Raw genomic sequence first — 19,488 nt, 5'->3', positions numbered from 1 at the left:
CTAGTAGCATCCTCTCGCTTGTGACAACCAAACATGTCCCCAGACATTGGCAGATGTCCCCTGGGGGAGTGGTGGTGGCGGCGTAAAATCACCCTGGTTGGCAATCACAGTCGTAAACTCACACTATATTTAACTTACCTGAAGCAGGTCATTAAAGAATTGAAAAAACAGTTCCCAGTAGGAATAAAGGTAAAAAGAAGAAAGAGGTTTGGAATGATCCATTCCTATTGATTTTGCATTCAGGACATTCTTTTGGCCAAGATATTTTCCTAAAAGTGGGAAGAATCCACCCACCATCCTCACAAAAGCACTTACAGCGCCTTTCTGCCTGACAGATCATTCCAGGCTTCACAGAGAGCTCCTGACGGCTGCAATTTATTTCAGAATCCAATAGACCAATTTCCTCCTCACATCCTGAGCTATTGTTCTCATCTCAGTATCACATAGCAGCATCCCCACCCCCCACCACTTCACAGAGACTATCTTCTTCCAGACACTATAAAGTTAAGGACTCAGGATTGCACAATTAAATGGTCCATTTTAAGACTTTGCAAAGCTCCACAGATTCATTTCAACAGTGACTCATCACATTATCCTTTTCAGAAGCAAAACTCACTTTTCATCCCCCCATTTATTGCTTTCCTACATAGTGTGCTTGAGGTTTCGGATCTTTGGAGCCTGATTTAAAAACAAACAAACAAAAAAAAAAACAAAAAAATTCAACACGTTTTCCAACTAGGTTAGCCTGAAGTTAAGGGGTCGTGAAGATACCAGCTCTTTGATCTTTGATGGTGAACGTATTGACTGACTTTGTTTTCCAAAGAAATCTTGAATTTCCTCTTTTTATTATCCCAATAACCCTTAGCACTGTACATCAAATTGCCACTTCTTTTGGGAGAAAGTCCCTGTGAATCCAGCAAGTGACTAAAACAAAATTTTTCATGTTATAAGGACACAATAGATTTGACCTCACAAGATACTGGTTGGGATATTGGGATGAATTGATCTGTTTCTCTCCTGTGCCTCTTCCCATCCCAGTCTTTGATGTCTGCTCTCACACCAAGACCAAGAGGATGGTGAGGTTTGGGTTTTTTATGTTGTGAAGGGATAAAATGTTGACAAAGGCTGTTCTCGGATTGAAGAGTTTGAGACTGTTTCTGGCTTTGCTGGGGAAAAGAGAAACTCAGACAAAGGACAGAAGTTTTGAGGCAGTTTCCGTTACTCCCTGCCTGTTCCACGGGAGAAAGATGAGGTCAGTCTCTCTGACAACCTGACTGCCTCTGAAAGGGCCAAGATGCAGTGTCTAAGCTACACACACTCACCCTTCCAGGTCTTGCTCAAACGTCCCTTTTCAGGTAACTTCCCATGTGCTACCACTTAAGATAATCAAACACGGTCCTTGGCCCCTTCTATGGGCATCTCTCTTAGGGTTCTTACCCTTTTACATCTGTGTTGTGGTTACTTAGACCTCGTATTAGACAGAGATCCTTGGGAACAGGCTCCGTGTGAATGTCTGGCTTCAGGCACCCCACTCGGAGCTACAGCCTTTGTTCTCCTCGAATAAAGGGCAGAGGAGACCTATACCTGACCATTCAGCGTGGCTTTCACTTTAGAGCATCCATCACATTTAAGTCCTCCCAACCCCAGCCCTAAACTGACACACTGTGGCCCAACGCTTTGGCTTTTCTTTGTAAACAATACATCAGTCAAAGTTATTCAAGCAGCAGCAGAAAGTACTTGTCTACCCAGAAAATTTGAATCTACCAATAGATTTCTTCCTCCTTTCTTCCTTCCCTCCCTCCTTTCTTCCTTCCCTCCCTCCTTTCTTCCTTCCCTCCCTCCCTTCCTCACTTCCTTCCTTCCTTCCTTCCTTCCCCTTTCCATTAACTATTTTAATGTCTACTCTGTGCCAGGTACTCTTCCAGGCACTAGGATTCGGTAGTGAGAGTTACACTCCTCATTAATCTTACAGCCTAGTGTAAATCTCAGACTTATCTCGAAGATCTTGAAGGTGATTTGACCACCTTCTTCCTGACAAGTGGGGAGCAGAGCCAGTCGTCTTAGTCCCTTGGCGTGTCCAGTGCACCGGGGTGCCTTCAACACTGCCCTCATACCTTCTGCTGGGCCGGTATCGCTTGCTCCGCATGAAGTCTGGGGCTGGGGACAAGGGAACAACTTCTCACAGAAACCTGGAGCCACCTGAAAGAGCTTGCTTTGTTTTTCAAAGCAATTTCTTGCATCTCCTCTTTTCCTTAGCCCAATAACCCTTAGAATTATGTGTCAAATGGCCACCTCTAATAGAGGAATAAATTCCCTGTTGATCTGATGAGTGACTAAAAGAGAATTTTTCAGATCATAAGGAAAGAAGATATTGGCTGAGTTGTCATTTGATATATCCGTTTACTGTTATTAAGAAAGGCATTCCCTTTAGGAAAAGATGTCTAGGGAAGTTAGTTATATTCAGTATACAAATGAGGGCCTGTAGATCCCTGCAGGATGAGTGACATTGTTTTGGAAAAAAAAAAAAGTATTTCCTAATATAAATTTCTAGTCTATCAATAGAAATGTAAACTGTTGCATATGTAATGTCTCTTATTGGGACTTTGCACCAGGAGTGAAACTATTTCTATTTTTGTGAGTTGCAGAAACAATAGATATTTAAAAACTGGCATCTTGGAAACCTGTGGAAGAGAAACTTGGCAAAATAAAGGCAGAATGATTACATGTCATTAGAAGGAAAGGAAATGAGTTCTGTAAAGGCACATTTGATTTTCTGCTTGAGAAACAAATTCTGCGAAATAAGAGGATATTTTTTGAGATATTCAGAAATGTGTTTCAGCGGGACACATTCTTCCTCCCTGGTGACAGCATGTGCTTTATAATAATGTAATATGATAAGGCTCTGGTGAAGGAATTGCTTTTCCGTGCCCCATTTGAACTTATTTGATCAGGCATTTGTAAGGAGCCAGCATTGTAAATCGCGGTGATAAACACAGTCACGTCCCTCATCATATTTTCTTGATGTTTTTTCATGCTATTGTCCCTGCTCCTCTGAGGAGAAATTATTTAATCTGTTTGTATATATTTCTTTTTGTTTTCGGTCCCAGAAGAGCATTTCTAAGGTCACCACACTGGGAGAAACTCACTCCAGTGAACCAAATGAAGTCACTTTTTCAAATCTGCAGTTTTTGTTGTGTTATCAAATCGGAGCATTTAGCCCTTCAGTTTCCACAAACTTTATCTATTGGATGGTGGGGGCAACCTGGGCCCCAACCATCCCTTTCCTCAGCATCCGTCTGATACCAGAAGAAAAGAGACATTGGGCCACATCCTCAACTGGGGAGACTAAAGTAGGTGTTTTGCAAAATTGGAGTCAACAAGACAAGAATTTACTCCCAATTTATCCTTAATTTAAATAATCTATATGTTGGGTTTTGTCCCCAATACCAGGTAAATGAAGTCAGTAACATCTCTCATGCTGGAGTATTTACAGGTGAGAAACAGCCCTTCCCAATAAAGCCATGCCTGGCAGGCCAGGTCACTCCACATTCTCAAAGGCACATTGCTAATTATCTTTTCCTCTTATGCCAGAAGTTCTTTGTAGATTATTGGCCTCATTTTCTCCTCTAGACAAGCTTGTGGCACCAAAGGGTAGGGCTCTGTGTGCGTGTTTCCTTGCGCCATGCAAGCTGCACCCCTGCGGGAAATCAAACAGCACGTTCCTTGAGGAGCCAGCCTTTGATCATCCAGCCTTATCCACAACAACAACAAGACCTCACATGCGTGCAGGTTCTATGGCTCCGATGGTTGAGAGCCCAGCCGTGAGACATCTCGGTACCTGGGAACAGGGAGGATGTGGGAGCCAGACGGTCCTGCATCCAGTGCTGAGTTATCATCCTGCGCTCTAGGTCCCCAGTCAAATTACTTAATTTCTGCAACTCACTTTCCTCAACTGTAAAAAAAAGAACGTGTAATACCTTTTGGGTGACTGTGAAAACTAGGAAAATAATCTGTAACATTCCTATTGTTTTTTCACCCTCATCTCATGACGCTCCCTCGCTTGCCTCCTTCAGCCTGACCATCGGCTCCTTTCCATCAGTCTTCGTACCTGCTATTCCTTCCTCCAGGAACGCCATTCCTTTCAGTCTTTAGAGTATTGACGGCTTCTTATTCAGATTTCTGCAGCAAGAGCTTCCCTCCAGGTCTGCGTCCTGCCCGCTCACCTTCCCCCCCACCCCCACCCATTCAGGTTAGTTATCCTCTCATAGCATCCTGTTCATTTGCTTCGTCACATTTGCCATATATGCGATGATATTGTTGGTTTACTTGTTTATTCTTGTTATTATTACACTGGACGGCCAGCTGCCAACCGTGTCTGCTGTGTTCACCCATGACTGCTTTGCATGAGGCACAGTGTTTAGTACACATAGATGCTTCATAAATAGTACTGCATGAGTGAAGGTGTAAATGTTTTTTACAACCACCCCACAAATTAAAATCAATAGGCACATTTATCCCCATTTTAAGGGGAGGAAACAAAGGCTTAGATAGTTGAAGGGACTTGGCCAGTTTGACTGTTATGTGAAAGGAATCTAGGGCTTGAGCCCGGGGCTGCCTGCCTCCAGACTTCCTGTGCGTTCCTTCCCACCAGCCACTCTTTCTTGTCAGGGCAGAGAGATGGCACCCAAACCACAGGGGCCATATTACCCTGTATGGTTTGAAAAAGCGTAGTGGTACAATTTTATATTTGGAAACTGGAAGACTATTGTTTTCGTTATGTGCCTTGCAGAATGTAAAGCGCTTCCTTGTCTTGGCTGGTGGGCATAGGTGAGCACTATCGTTTACAAAAACTACACTGTTGTTGAGTGTGTCCCAGCCGTGTATCCAGTGCTCACAGAGGAATTGGGAAGTCACCGTTGACCCCTTCCTGTCCTCTGTCAATCACCAGGTCCTGTCCATTTACCTGCTAAATAGGTCTCCACACCCACTGTTATTACCCTACTGTAGGCAACCATCGTGCTTTGCTGAATTTTTCCTTCTCACCCATTCATGTCCTGCCTGAACTATACTTGCCAAACAGTCAGAACCACCTTCAGTTACCCCGTCAAGCCACTTTCTCTGTTGACCCCATACTTCCTGAAGCCATTCTGTGAATACATGTGGTCACATATCCAAAGTATAGGAAAGGGCAGGACATACACTTGCCAACACGGAGTGTTATCATTCTCTACCAAATGTGCCGATGCTCTGGCCACACTGAGGCACTGCCTATAGCCCAATACTGAAAGTATTGTGTTTCTCCAACCATCTGAAGGATCAATAAAAGAACAAAATCCCAGTCCTTCTCAAGCTAATACTTTTATAAAAGAGAAGAAATCATGAATTATTAGTAAAAAGAATTTTAAAAGCGAAAGGCATATACAACATCAAAACAGTTTTTTTGTTGTTAAATTCAATAGAGATAAAATTGCTTTAAAGCTTATAAATGCTTACTTTCAATTTCTGATCCTGCCTCATGGGGGCGCTATACCCAGAACGGCACTGTGTCAGCAAGCCCCTGACTAGAGGTAAGATCAGACCAACACAGGTGAACAAGCGGAGATGTAGGAAGCCTTGAGCTCTCGGCCCTACCTGACTGCAAGAAGTGGAACAGCCTTCATGGCATCCACACAGGGTAGCTGGTAAGGAAGTTTACTGTGGAATCATTCAGGAGCTTACAGTTTGACCATTTAGCTATTGCTTTATGTATTTATATCATATTTTAATTTATCTGCTTATTTACAATGGGTTGGATCTGAAATCAAACCACTAGGTTGTTCCTTTGGAGAGATGCCCCAGGTTTCTGGGTAGGAGCCAGAACTACTAAATTGCATCACTCTTCGAATATCACTCAAGCTCTCAGGGCACTAGCATCCCTGACAGAAAGTGTTCCAAAGAAAAAATATATGCGTGCCATATGCCTTAGTTGCATGCTACAAATAACGGTGATTCTCTGAACAAAGCGAATTTTTTTTTTTTTTTTGTCATATGTTGCATAAGTAGGTCCTGACTACATTCCCAGAAAAGCCAAGATGAGCTTCAGTTGCTAAGCTGAGATCTGGCCAGTAAAACCATAATCGGGAATGGGGGTGAAGTAGGGTGAGGAGTATTTGTTAGAAAGAGAAGAGAAAGCATATTTAGGGGTAAACAAAAAAAAACAGCTGGGAGGACGAAAAAGATTTATAGATGGCCAGGAGATGAATGGCCAATAACTCTTCCTTGAATAAGCCTGTGTTACTCAAGGCTATGTGCATTATAAAATATGAGGAACCGAAAAATAAAAAAAGCCAAAGGCAAGCTCATGCGGGTCATTCATCACTGATAGAGAAGAAAGACAAGACGTGTTTGAAGGCTCAGAGTAATGAGTCTGAAGATTTTTATCACCAAAGCCTGGATAGATTGTAAATACAAGGCGAAAAAGAGCATGACAGTCACTGGGGTCTGTTCGAGAAAATCTGAACACTGTACCCGCAATTCTGCTTTCAGGGAACATGGACTGGGGACCCGGGAAGAGAACAAGAGAAACAGAGTTTGTTTCTATGCCAAGTTCAGAATGCCTTGAATTAATTCAGAAGATCAGAGTTCTGAGGTTTTAGCAAACCATAATTATACATACTTAGACTTTACCAGTGACTTTTTCCTATAGCGGAACTATAGCCTTAAAACTGCATAGCCTGCAGTAAAAAATACTGAAACAGTTTGCTAAGTAGAAAGGGCACTAGCCTTGGTTCTAGGAGACCCAGTTGTAAACTCAAGTCTTGCAGTAACTGCCTGCCTGACCTCGGCCAAGTCACCAAACCTCTACTTGCCTCGATCTTGTGATCTGAAATAGGAGAACCCAAGTAATCCCTTCAGGGTGACTCACTATGTTGTTGTAAGGATGAAATCAGATCACGTATGAGAGATGAGAAGGGATAAAATGACTGAGACATGTAAAATCTGAGAAATGCAGTGATACCCTTAACTATAGCTGAACTTGGTCTTGATTCATTAGAGATGAAGGAGCAAATACATTTAAAACATTTATTTATATCTTAACTGATTCCAGATCATTTCTAAGGTAGCAGTGAGGGCTCTATTTATTTAGTTCCTGTTAATGACTTATGGGATAGAATTTTCCTTCTCCTAGGGTAAAACTGAAAAACTGGAAATGAAAATATGGCAGACTTTCATTTTTATTGTTGTTTTTGCTGTTGAGGCTGTTTTATTATCCTTATCCTCCTCCTCCTCATCAAATATTTCTAAATGGAAATGGATTAGAATCAAGTAACCTGTCTGGACGTGAATTCTTTCTCTATCACTTATTGCGTGGTGTTCTCAAATAGGTCCCTTGTAGCTCGGCAGAAAACCGACCCCGTCCCAGGGTGTCTCTACTGCTTCGAGTGTACCTGGAGCTTTTGATGGGGGAGAGAGAGAGGGCTAGCATCAGACTGTGGGGTCTGGAACTCCAGTTTTATTCCTTGCAGAATTCTTCCAAATCAGGGACACTCAAGGGAGCTGTAAAAGTAAGTTTAGACACTTGAGGTCCATGCCTCTGGGTCCGGTCTGCTGGCTAGTAGCCAATCTCATTTCTCCATGGTCTGCCTTATATGTAAATATCCACAGCGAGCTACACAGGAACAGCTGCTAACCTCAAAGTGCCCTAATTATTGGAGCCCTGTTTCCATTGATACGCTTTCCTTTATTCCTGTCGCGTCATTAACAGCATACAAATTAGCACAGTTTACTAGGTGGCAAATCCTGTCATGATGTCCAGTATATTTTAGCACTGAGGATCTCCCATGATACCACTGTCCACTTTCTAGAAAGAGGGAATACCCTCTAGGGAAGGTTTCTCATTTCCCGGAGAAACATTTGATCTGATTTAAAAGAGATTGATACTGCTTTTCAATATTTAAAAGGAGGTGGGAGGAGTAAAATGTAAGTATCTGAATTCCGAGCAGTTTCTGGTGAAAAGGCTAAATTCTAAACTTGATATAAATCTCTACATTATTATTAAAGGAGATCAACTTAATTGATACTTAAAGGTATCAGTTGAGCTCAATCTCTGGACTCTGAAGATTCATTGCCAAGAAGAGCTAAATAAAGCCTGTGATATTCCATCCTTGAAGCCCCTCAGCTTGATGTGCTGCAGGAGAGGCGTGAGCGTCCTTAAGATATGAAAGGAAATGGAAACTAAATATATTGCACACATGGGTTTTTTATTCATTGCAATGGTTCCTCTGGTCATAAAAGGCATGGATAGCTAGTGATCCGCTTGAAACTTTGAAAAAGCAGAGATAATACCTATAGATCACCGTTTTTGTTTTAAGGTCAGTATTTCCATCGTTTAATTGCTTTTATGTTAGATATGAAACAATATGAGACCAAATGCTTAGCTGGAAAGTATATAATAACATAACTTCAGAAATATGACTATTGGAAGAGATTTGCATACAGCACAAAAACATTAAAGTATAGTAACTCAATGAAAAGTACCAAAGAGATGCAGGATGTTATGATTAAAGATAAATTGAGTTGTAACATTACTAGTAAAGAGTACATGTAAAACAAACTTTAGGAAATAGTTTAGTACCATGGGTTGATAACATTGAGACCGTTATACTCTGCTGCTTCCAAACTGTGTGATGCTGTGTAATGTGTGTTACTTAAGTTCTTTGTGCCTGAATAAAACAGCGATAATTATAGTATGCGCTTCCCAGTGTTTCTGTGAGGATCAACTTAGGTAACATAGTAAGTGTTTTCAACAGTCCCTGCCCAGAGTAAGCGCCCAGTGGAGGTGTCATGTCACCACTGCTGCTGCTGCTATTACTACCACTCTCACTGCGGTTCTTACTAATAATCCCTTCACTAGTTTTCGTATGCCCCCAACCCCCACCCAGTTATACATACTCCAGACTCCTAGGTCTTCACCTAGAGAATTGTTACTGAGAAGATAAAATTTCCAGTTATAAGGCCAGGCATGTAGTGTGGACTGTTCACGAAAGTTGTGAAATTTGGAAAAAGCTGGAGGCACTTCTGATATTCTTCACTCCTCCTGTGCAGTAGCTTTTGAAGAAGCATTTAAAATTAAGGAGTAACAAAATTCAACCCCCATTGGGGTGAGAGTGGGAGAAATACACAACAGCCAAAACATGGCGGGCAGTACCCACATGATTGTTAATGGACTGCAAAAGTCGCCCCAGCCTGTCTTAGAAGGAAGAGTTTTCTTAGGCAAAATTTTACCCAGTTTCTTGTTACTGCTGTTTGAAAGAATCAATTTCTTCACTGTCCTTCATATCCTTCTTTTCTCATATATTGGATTTAAGGGCCTTAACTAAAAATGTGATTAGCTCAAAAGTTATAATACATGGCCAACATCACAGCATCTTCCCTGAGCTAAGCACACAAGCAGAGCTGATCATTTAATTTTGGATAGCTTATCAGATTGACTTAGAGTGAATGGAAAGTAACTATTGCCCAGCATTAAAACATTTATTTCTTTTACTACTTTTATATTTTCTCTTGAGAAGCAGGCCCATGAGGAAGACTACAGACAATTTAAAGAATTCTAGTATATATTTCGTGGACAGAATTAATAAGATGAAAATGATATGATCATGGATAAATTTATAATTGAATAAATTGACTTGTCATTCCAGATCATAATTTGCACAAACTAAGCTCTTTGACTTCACAACATGTGTATACATAAAGATCCTCAAAATTAATTGCTAAGTTAGCACTCTTGGTGATGGTAGAAACATATCATCTTTTTTGTGTGTGTGTTGTGTGGGGGGGAGGGGTGTCCACACCTCGCAGCATGCAGGATCTTAGTTCCCTGACCAGGGATTGAATCCATGGCCCCTACAGTGGAAGCATGGAGTCTTAACCCCTAGACCATCAGCAAAATCCACCATCTTTACAAATGCCTCTTACACCTCCCAGTATGGAAACACTGGGCCAAACTCAGCCCTGCACCTGTGGGGGCAGGTAATGGTCAATAGAGCAACTTGGGGGTAGCCTCAAGCTTGAGAAGCTTCCCGTTTTGGCCATTCTTCTGGTGCCTGGTCGTGACTTTTCATTTAAATTGAAATTCATTCATCCCTGGCACTAGCTCAGTCTAAGAATAAGGGGTGAACCTGAGGTTTTGGAACATCTGATCTCTCTCTGCACTCTTCAAAATTCAGGACATTTATAAGAAGATGAAACACGTGAGTCCAGAAACTAAAATCACGAATGTGAATAGTGATTTAGTAGCCCAGACTTTTGCTCCCAACTTACACCATTGTGTCTTATATTATCAGTGATTACATACAAGTGAACAGAAGTTCTGAGTTAGTTAGAATTAGCTAAATAGGAACTATTGTCCCAACAACTTACTGCATTTGTACAAATCCCAATTTGAAAGATTTTATGATATTGACATCTCATTTATCAATAAATGTTTATAAGTCCTCATGCCCCAGATTCTGGGCTGAGCCCTGTGGAGGTAAATTTAGTCAGATATAATCCTTGGTCTTTGTAACTAGTAGTCGGTAATTGACACAGCTGTCTAAAACAAATCAAAATACAGTTTTTTATGCAAAGACAGAATAAAGTCTGCTTTTATGATTACATGATTCCAGGCATTGTGTATGACAAATGAGTAGGATTTGATCATTTCAACCACTTCCTTCTTCATTCGTTGAAGTTCCGCTTTCAACCATTCCCATACTTGCTGTGTATTCAGTTAAAATAGCTGTTTTCCAAGACAAAGCTCAGAAAAAGATGAAGTACAGACTTTCAACCCCAAATTGGTTGATCAAATACTTAATGTGATGTATACCAGCATAATCAGAGACTATATAAATTAATGTTCAAAAGTCAGTCCCAATGGCTCTCTTCTTGGAGTGATGGTAACTGGTGCCTCCCCCACTCCTGAACCTTCTGCTTTGAGTAGAGAGAGCTGACGTGTGGGGGAAGCCGTTTCTTACATTTTCTCATCCATTGCACAATCAAATCAGTAAACCATCGCCATTCTTCCCAATCTTTGCTATTATTGGCCATTGTTTAAAAGTCCTCCTTTCCCCCGCAATTTCAGATATTTTACTTGGGGGTGGGAGGAATTAAACTATTAAAGAGTCAAAACACAAATATCATGCTTCCTACCAAACTTGGTCCTACTTGGTCTTTGTCCTGTCGATGCTCTATCCCTCATCACCCGTTACATCATCTATTTATTACACTTCCTGCTACCACCCTCGTGAGTCCCCAGGTCCTTCAGACTCAGTCTACAGGATGTTTCTTGTCCTTTGTCTTCTCTCCATCCCTGCTGATTTAACCCTAGTGCAAACCTTCATTGCGTAGATAGTTTCCTTTTCTGGATCGTGGGGTCTTTGGAAGCACAGATAATATATTGTGCATTTTGATATCTCCTAGAATAGATAGTGGTGTCCATTCATGGAAGACCTGCAAAATGTTTGTTAAAGGGTTTTGATTTTGCGTCATCAAACTGCTGCACAAAAGTGGCTTGACTCACCCTCGAATTGAAATGTCCTTCTGTGTCTTTTAAACTATCCATTTGCAAATTCCAGAATTTAGTTTTTCAGTTTGCTAGAAGATAGATACATAAGTATTACAGATAACCAGTTCATGAATTATTTGTTTATAAATTGATTGGTAACTGATACTGAAATGCACATCCTAGAATACGAAGATGACCACATTCTAGAAAAACAGGAGCTGTCATTTTAAACCAGTGAAACCGAGTGGCCCGTTTCGGTCTTGGTTAATAATGTCTCCAAATTTATTCCTCAGCTGTTCATATGCCACAAGCTAGCACCAGTCAAGCATAACAGTGCCAGATGTATGTACTTTTCAATCTGAAATGAGGGCATAAATGACTCATGTAAGCCCTTTGGCTGGTTGACATGGCATATCTGTGGGGAAGCGGGCGTCCCAGATTCGTGCATGAACAAGCTCCTTTTGTGCGTTTCTGGGGGAGTCACAGCTGACCAGGCACCACGAAGGACCACTCTTTCAGGGTATTCCCTTTGTTTCATATGATTTTTGAACGTTTCAAACTGCTCATTGAGAGCATCAGTTTGAATGTTTTACTCACTTACACTGCTCACATGCATCAAATCGTAGTCTGCGCTGGTATGGTCTTCTTGGATGTTTGTCAGCCAGAAAAGCTTTGCCGGGAACAAAGAAACAGATTGCACATAATAGAAATAGCTAAAATTGAAAATTAGGGGGAATAAAATAAAACAATCTCTCTTTAATCTCTCTTCTTCTAGGTCTTGACATTAGTTTACAGACGCTAATGAGATTCTTTTTCATATATGTATAAAATTTTCATTTAAGATAGTCATCACACACACACACACACACACACACACACACACACTCCACAAGCCTTCAGGCCCAGCTTTTAATGAGATAACCAGAATCTACTGAAAGAAGTCCAAAGTTAAATAGCCGTATAATGATTTCTGCTGTATGGTGAATGCTGTCATACAGGGGACAGGAGGACGAATGTTGGATAATGTTCACAAACATGTAAACATCTAAATGTTTTCTAAGGCACTGGCTGATTTTAAGTATTCAATGTAAAGTTAATCAGGAAAAGAAAATCCCTCTCCTATTTCATCACATTTCTCTTCTAGTAAGAGTAGTTAAGTTTACTAATTCTTCTATGAAATATTTCCTAATAAAATTAAAATTATTTTATTCTTATCATTCGTGAAATTTGGTTTATGATTCTATTTATCATTGCTTTCAGTTCACGTTTTACATAAATCTGCTGTTGAACTTTTTAAAAAAATCTTTCCAGTGCCTTTATCTTTAAAGCTGGTGATTCTTGCTTCTGTGGGGGGGTGTGGCTGTGATCTGAGAACCCACAGCTCAGTAACCCCTTCCTGGAATGTTTCTTCTTATTCTCCCTGCTTTGTCGACCATCACTTTTCTTGAGCTTACGGCACACCGAAGCTCCTAGGGCATTTGTGAGAGTTCATTGCACTTGTTAGGAGAATTATATCCAACAAATTAGATTTAAATACCATTAGGATCTACCACACTATGAGACGGTCCTTATCAAATTGAAGGTAACAGTCCTAAGAGCACTATTTAAACTGTGAGATGTGTTATTTGTGGTTCTTCAAGGCCAGAGAATATTAAGTTTGAAGCTTAGTGCCAGAAGGGTACAAAACAGTCAAGCTAACTTGTTTGGTGTGATGTAATATTCTGCTGTTAACCCGATTATTTTTGTGATGAAAATTTGGTAAGCTATAATGACATGAATCTTACTGAATTTCTCAGAGTAGCTGTAACTGCATAGTATCTGCTGAAGGACTTAAATCTATTGACGTCATGGAATACATATCCCTTAATTTAAAAGATTGAAAGTCTGAAATAGTTCATAAACAGAAAAGGAGATATGGATCTTTTAGTTATAAAAACTGAAAATAAATAAACAGCCATCTAGCCCCCACCTGGCTAAAGAAATAGAACATAACCAATACCTTTGAAACCGCTCTCAGCTCTTCTACCATCTCTTTTTCCCTCCCTCCTCCGGAATCTTTCTGAACTTTGTCTTCATGACTCCCTTTCAGTTCACCATAGTTTTACCATCTATGTATAAATCCTGAAGTATATTTTGTTTTGAATATGTTGAATTTAAAATATTGAATGTATTCTTTTGCCACGTTTTGGCTCAAAATGTTTGTTTCTGATGCTTATATATGTTGGTTTATATAACTGTATATCATTCATTTCCACACTGTATTATTATTTTCATTTTCCTATCGGTGGTCATTTGGATCGTTTCCAGTTGTGTGCTAGCTATTGCAAACAATAGCCTTATAGATAACACATGAGTAAGAGTTTCTCTTTGGTATCTACTAGATAACATCAAGTGGTTCTACAAAATACTTGTACTAATTTACTCTCCCCCTAGGAGTATATTAACATTCTTTGTTCTACATCCTCTCTGATATTTTTATTGTCTGATTTTTATTCATATTAATGGGTTTTTCGATGTGGTTTTTTTTCTTCTTCTTTTCTTTTCAATGTGGTTTTACTTTGCATTGTCCTGAGTTGATAATTTGGGAATTTTCTAATCTGTTGATTGGCTGGCCTTAGTTTGTATTTGGGAATTGTCTTTTATCCAGTTTTTTCTATTTTTCATTGTTGTTTTTGAGCCTTACGAGGTTTTTAAATATTCCGAATGTGAGTCCCTTATGAGATATATGTGTTTAACCTTCTCCCAGCTTGTGGTTTATCTTTTCACATTCTTTTTTATTAGTTATTTTATACATACTAGCATATATATGTCAACACCAATCTCCTAATTCATCCCACCACCCCCCTCTTTTCACATTCTTAAGGTTTCATTTGATGAGCAGAAGTTGTTAATTTTAATATGGTCATAATAACCATTTTTTTTCTTTAATGGTGTGTGCTTTTCTGTTTCATTTAAGAAATCATTTCCTACCCAAATTTTATACACGACCCCTCAAATTCCCATAGTGATTTTCACAAGGCTCTTCCTCACACAAGCATCCTTTAATAGGTCAATTTTCCATTGCCTTTCTGCCTAACCATATGGACAGGCCATTGGCCACTGCCCACAAGTTGGTAAAATCCCAAACACAGGGGAAAACATCATGCAGTTCAGTCCTCTGAGCTGATTTATTTTTACCTTCATTGATCAGAGTGGCAACCTTCCAAACAGGATGCTGTCTGATCACCTTGGAACTGTCATCCATAAACCCAGCATCTCTTTGTCTGGTCAATGAAAGGCTGTTTATGGGTCACTGTTCAAGTGGTAATAAAAATCCAGCATAGTCAGTCCTAGGGGAAAAGACTATCTGCTTGTAATGTCAAATAAGAATAAAATCATATGCTTCTGCACAAATCATTTCTATTCTATTATAGCACTGTTCTTGGCACTGCCCTCACCACTAGAGCGTTCTCTGACATCACCCAAGACAGAGTATTTCGTGTGTTAAGATTACTTTGTCTTTCAGTCAGGTGCTCGGTTCTGACTGTTGTCTGATAACAAACTAGTAATCACCATCCTCCTCCACACACAAACCTCCCATCCCTTCTCTTTGGTTTATTTTTCACTTCCCAGCTCTCATTACTGTCTAATATGATAAATATTTCACTTACTCTTCCTGTATTTGTTAATCTCCTTCCAAACCCATGCCAGGATGGAAGCTCCATAAGGGGAGGGCTTTTTGTGTGTGTTATTATTGCTTTATCTCCATTGCCCAAAATGGTGCCCGGCACATGGCAGACCCTCAGAAACACCTGTTAAATGAATGACTTTACAAGGGGACAGATCAACATAATATAATAGCCCAGAAAGAAATCTCAGGATATAAATAATAGTAGGTGATAAAGATGGTTTCATAAATCAGTGAAGAAAGAGTCAAAAAATGATGTTGAGACAATTAATAAGCTATTTAGTCAATAAATTAGATTAGATACTCTCTTTTCATCGTATAGTAAAAAAGTCCAGATGCATTCAGGAGAAAAATATAAAATGAAATAGGAGAATTCCCTGGCAGTCCAGTGGTTAGGACTCTGTGCTTCCACTGCCGAGGGCCCAGGTTTGATCCCTGGTCAGGAAATAAAATGAAATAATATCAGACTCAAACTCTGTTAAATATTTGTGTGTGAAAGAAACTTTCCAAGCATAAAAGCAATTAGAGGCATCACAAATGACAAACTTTTTAAAACTAGTGATCTAAAATGTATAATCATTTACATCAATATTCTTAAAAACTGAAAGACTAATGTCCAATAAGAGTACAGTAGTTGCAGTAACTATGACAGACTAAAGACTATCTATGGTTCATTGTATATACACAGTCATACACATAGTTCATTGTATTTTTTTGTTTATTTGGACATATGTATGTGTGTGAGTGTATAAAATTTTAAGAAAATACACCATGTGTTAACAGTAGTAATTACCACATAGCTTGGTTGTAGGTAACTCAATAACTCTTAATGTTCATTTTAAAACTTTTCTATATTTTCTAAATATTCTATAACAATTAGGTATTGTTTTTATAAGCAGACAAGAAGTAAATATCAATGAGAATAATCTCAAAGATATTGCACAATATCCCAAGCAGACGTGTGAACAATATTTGAGAAAAAGTTACTTGAGCATGTAGCGTTTTCAAGGTGTATGTATTTGAAAGGAACCCATGCCATCTAACTTCTATCACAGAAACAGCCCTTAAGTTTGTATTTCACAAGTGAACTTGAACTTATGGTGCATGCTGTGTGCTCTCATCAAAAGTGCTAAAAGAGTGCAGACCACAACACGAACAGGCTGCATGTTCTACAAAAGAACCCTACACGCTCAGGGGAAATCTCATTGGGAAGACTTGTGTGACTTTAGTGCTCAGAGGAAGTCAGCCACCGTGAATAGAAGCTCACCTCTGCAAAGCCTGATGGGTGTGATGTATGTGATGGTAACAGCTAAAGCCAACGGCAGCATCTAATCTGAACAGATTAATATACTTCCCTGAAGTAATACAATTTTCCATTATCTGTACTTTATTTTTATTTTCAAATAAGAGAAATTAAGGGGAAAGTGGTATTTACACTAAATCCACATCTTTTGAAACCATTAAGTCTACTGTGTCTCTTGTATATCTGACGATGCATGTTAAGGCTCTGAATTGCTTTTCATGGTCAAGGAACGCAGTCCTTTCATAGGGAGCTGTGTCTATCTGAAAATGGCCTGTTTTCAAACATGAACTGCAGTCATGCAGCTTGAATAAAACATATCCTTTCAAATCCAAACAATTGGGAGTGATATGACTTGTTTATATGAGACCACAGAACTCTGCTCTTAACTGCTTGTTAACAAAATTCCAATAGGAAGTTGACTGAACTTTACATTTACAATGAGAAGACCTTTCCAAATCACTCAAGGACTCATATTTTATATATGCAAAAGCAAAGGTCCTCAAAACATGAGCCTTGCCTTCCTCTTTGTAAATCCCACCACCCATCCTCTTTGATGATGCAACCAGAAGTCTTGAACTACTTCCAAGAAAACTGCTGCCCCCTGTGACTTCCACATGCTGTTCCGACTGTCTGTAGAAGATGCCCCAAATTTGTATCTGATTGGTCCTCTTGCTAATGTCTGTCTCCAAATTTAACGTAATTAAACACACCAGAAACTGAATGAGTGTTACATACTTAGATTATACCCAATCAACTCTTGGGACTAGAAAGGAAAGTGTGTGACAATTCTTGAAGATTCAGCTTTCTGAATGATCTCTTGTCTCTTTTATGGTTTTACTGGTGATGATTCTATTTCTCTGCTTCTTTTAATAGGATTCTTTCCCATATTTTATTTGTGTTTGACACTATGTGAAATAGTGGCTTTTTCTTTCAATAATATCCAGTAAGCAAGCTGTAAAAACCCGAAGCAGTGACTGACTGTAGAGAGAGCAATAATAAGCCTGAACTATGGCTTCTCGATGTCCAGACACCTGGCAGAGGTAGTAAGAAAAGCCCAAGATTCTTTGTGGGTAGGAATTACCTCTTCCTCTCTTACTCCTAGATGAACATCCTAATAAAAAAAAATATTCGGACTTCCCTGGTGGCACAGTGGTTACGAATCCACCTGTCAATGCAGGGGACACAGGTTTGATCCCTGGTCCAGGAAGATCCCACATGCCACAGAGCGACTAAGCCTGTGCACTGCAACTACTGAGTCCATGTGTACTGCAACTACTGAAAACCACACACTTAGAGCCTGTGCTCTGCAACAAGAGAAGCCACCACAATGAGAAGCCCGAGTACCACAATGAAGAGTAGCCCCTGCTCACCACAACTAGAGAAAGCCCACACAGCAACAAAGACCCAACACAGCCTAAAATAAAAAATAAATAATAAATCTTAAAAAATATATATTCTAGGAAGATAATTTTGGAGAATAGCTTTTCTGGTGCTTCTCAAAAGGCTAGCCTGAATTGCAAAATGGTTTCAGTTTTCTCCCAGCTTTCTTTTTTCTGCTCTTCATTTGGAATAAGAACATGTCTTTCTTTTGTAGCCAAAAAAAAATAACTGTCAGCAGTGACATTGTGCAAGAAACTCCAGGCTTTTTCTTTTTCCTTGTGTTCTCTGAAGAGAAAATAATTACACTGTGGCTTGCCATTGATTAACTAAAATCATCCAACTAGACAGAGAGAGAGAGAGGGTAGCACAGAAACCATAGCAACCTCTACGAAAATGATTCCCGTAATGACACACTCTCAGAGTGTCCAGGCTTCCAGGTGGTAATGTCTCATCCTTTTTGCCTGTGTTGCTGGGTGATCCACAGTGGAGCTGGTTGGGATTTACTTGTGAGGGCCATTCTGATGATGAAGGGGGAGATCATGCTGATTGCTGAGATGTGGCAACAGAAAAATTAGTTTTTGATGTACTGAATTTGACGTATTGATCAAGGAATGATTATCTAGCCTCACGTTACTGTGTTAGGAATCTATATGTATCTTGCCTTAGTCTGCTTGGGCTATGGTAACAAAATACCTTAGAATGGGTGACTTAAACAACAAACATTTATTTCTCACAGTTCTGGAGAGGGTGGAAAGTCCAAGATCAAGGCAGTGGAAGATTTGGTGTCTGGGGAGAATCTCCTTCTTGCTGTGTGCTTACATGGAAGAAGGGTTGAGGGAGCTCTTTAGGGTCTCCTTTATAAGGGCACTAATCCCATTCATGGCAGCTCCATCCTCATGACCTAATTACCTCCAAAAGTCAGCACCTCCAGATACCATCACATTGGGGATTAGATTTCAACATATGAATATGGGAATAAACAAACATTCAATGTGCAGCATATCTGCAACCATTAATTGATCTTTTAATTTCACTTAATCAGCTAGAAGTTACCCTCATTTCAGACCCTGAAGAGTTGCTTCCTTTTTGTGGACAACAGATAGCTCATTCATCTGGGACTGCTCTTAAAGAGTAGTCAAGAGCAAAAATATTGAAATTTGCCAGTGGTATTTCAACAATTTGTTTTATAAAGTTATCTATTTCAATGCCAACCATAAGCTCAAAAGATGAGAGATTACAACTCTAGAAATGAAAACTTTAGTAGCAGTGATATCATCTTGAAACCAAGAGGACAGGCCAGAAATAATAACCTTTCTATGCTTAAATCGGGGGATTTTTTTTCACCATTTGGAATAATCTTTCTTACCACATTTTCGAAAGAAACTAATCCCCATGTTTATACACACAAAGCCAAAAGAATACACAGTCTTTCAACATCATTGCTCTGGTATTTAAGAATCTGTTCATGTACGGTACAGCCAACTATCAGAAGCAAACATTGGAAATATCTTGTAGATTGTTTTAAATGCAGGTTTTTGTTTATTTAGAAGAATCAGAAGACATCTTATCCAGACTTTTACTGTGCTGCTTAATCTTGCATTTTTAACATTGTTC

Source organism: Hippopotamus amphibius, chromosome 4 (genome assembly GCF_030028045.1).
Source record: "Hippopotamus amphibius kiboko isolate mHipAmp2 chromosome 4, mHipAmp2.hap2, whole genome shotgun sequence".
In the NCBI taxonomy this organism is placed as follows: domain Eukaryota; kingdom Metazoa; phylum Chordata; class Mammalia; order Artiodactyla; family Hippopotamidae; genus Hippopotamus; species Hippopotamus amphibius.
This window is presented reverse-complemented; position numbering follows the sequence as displayed.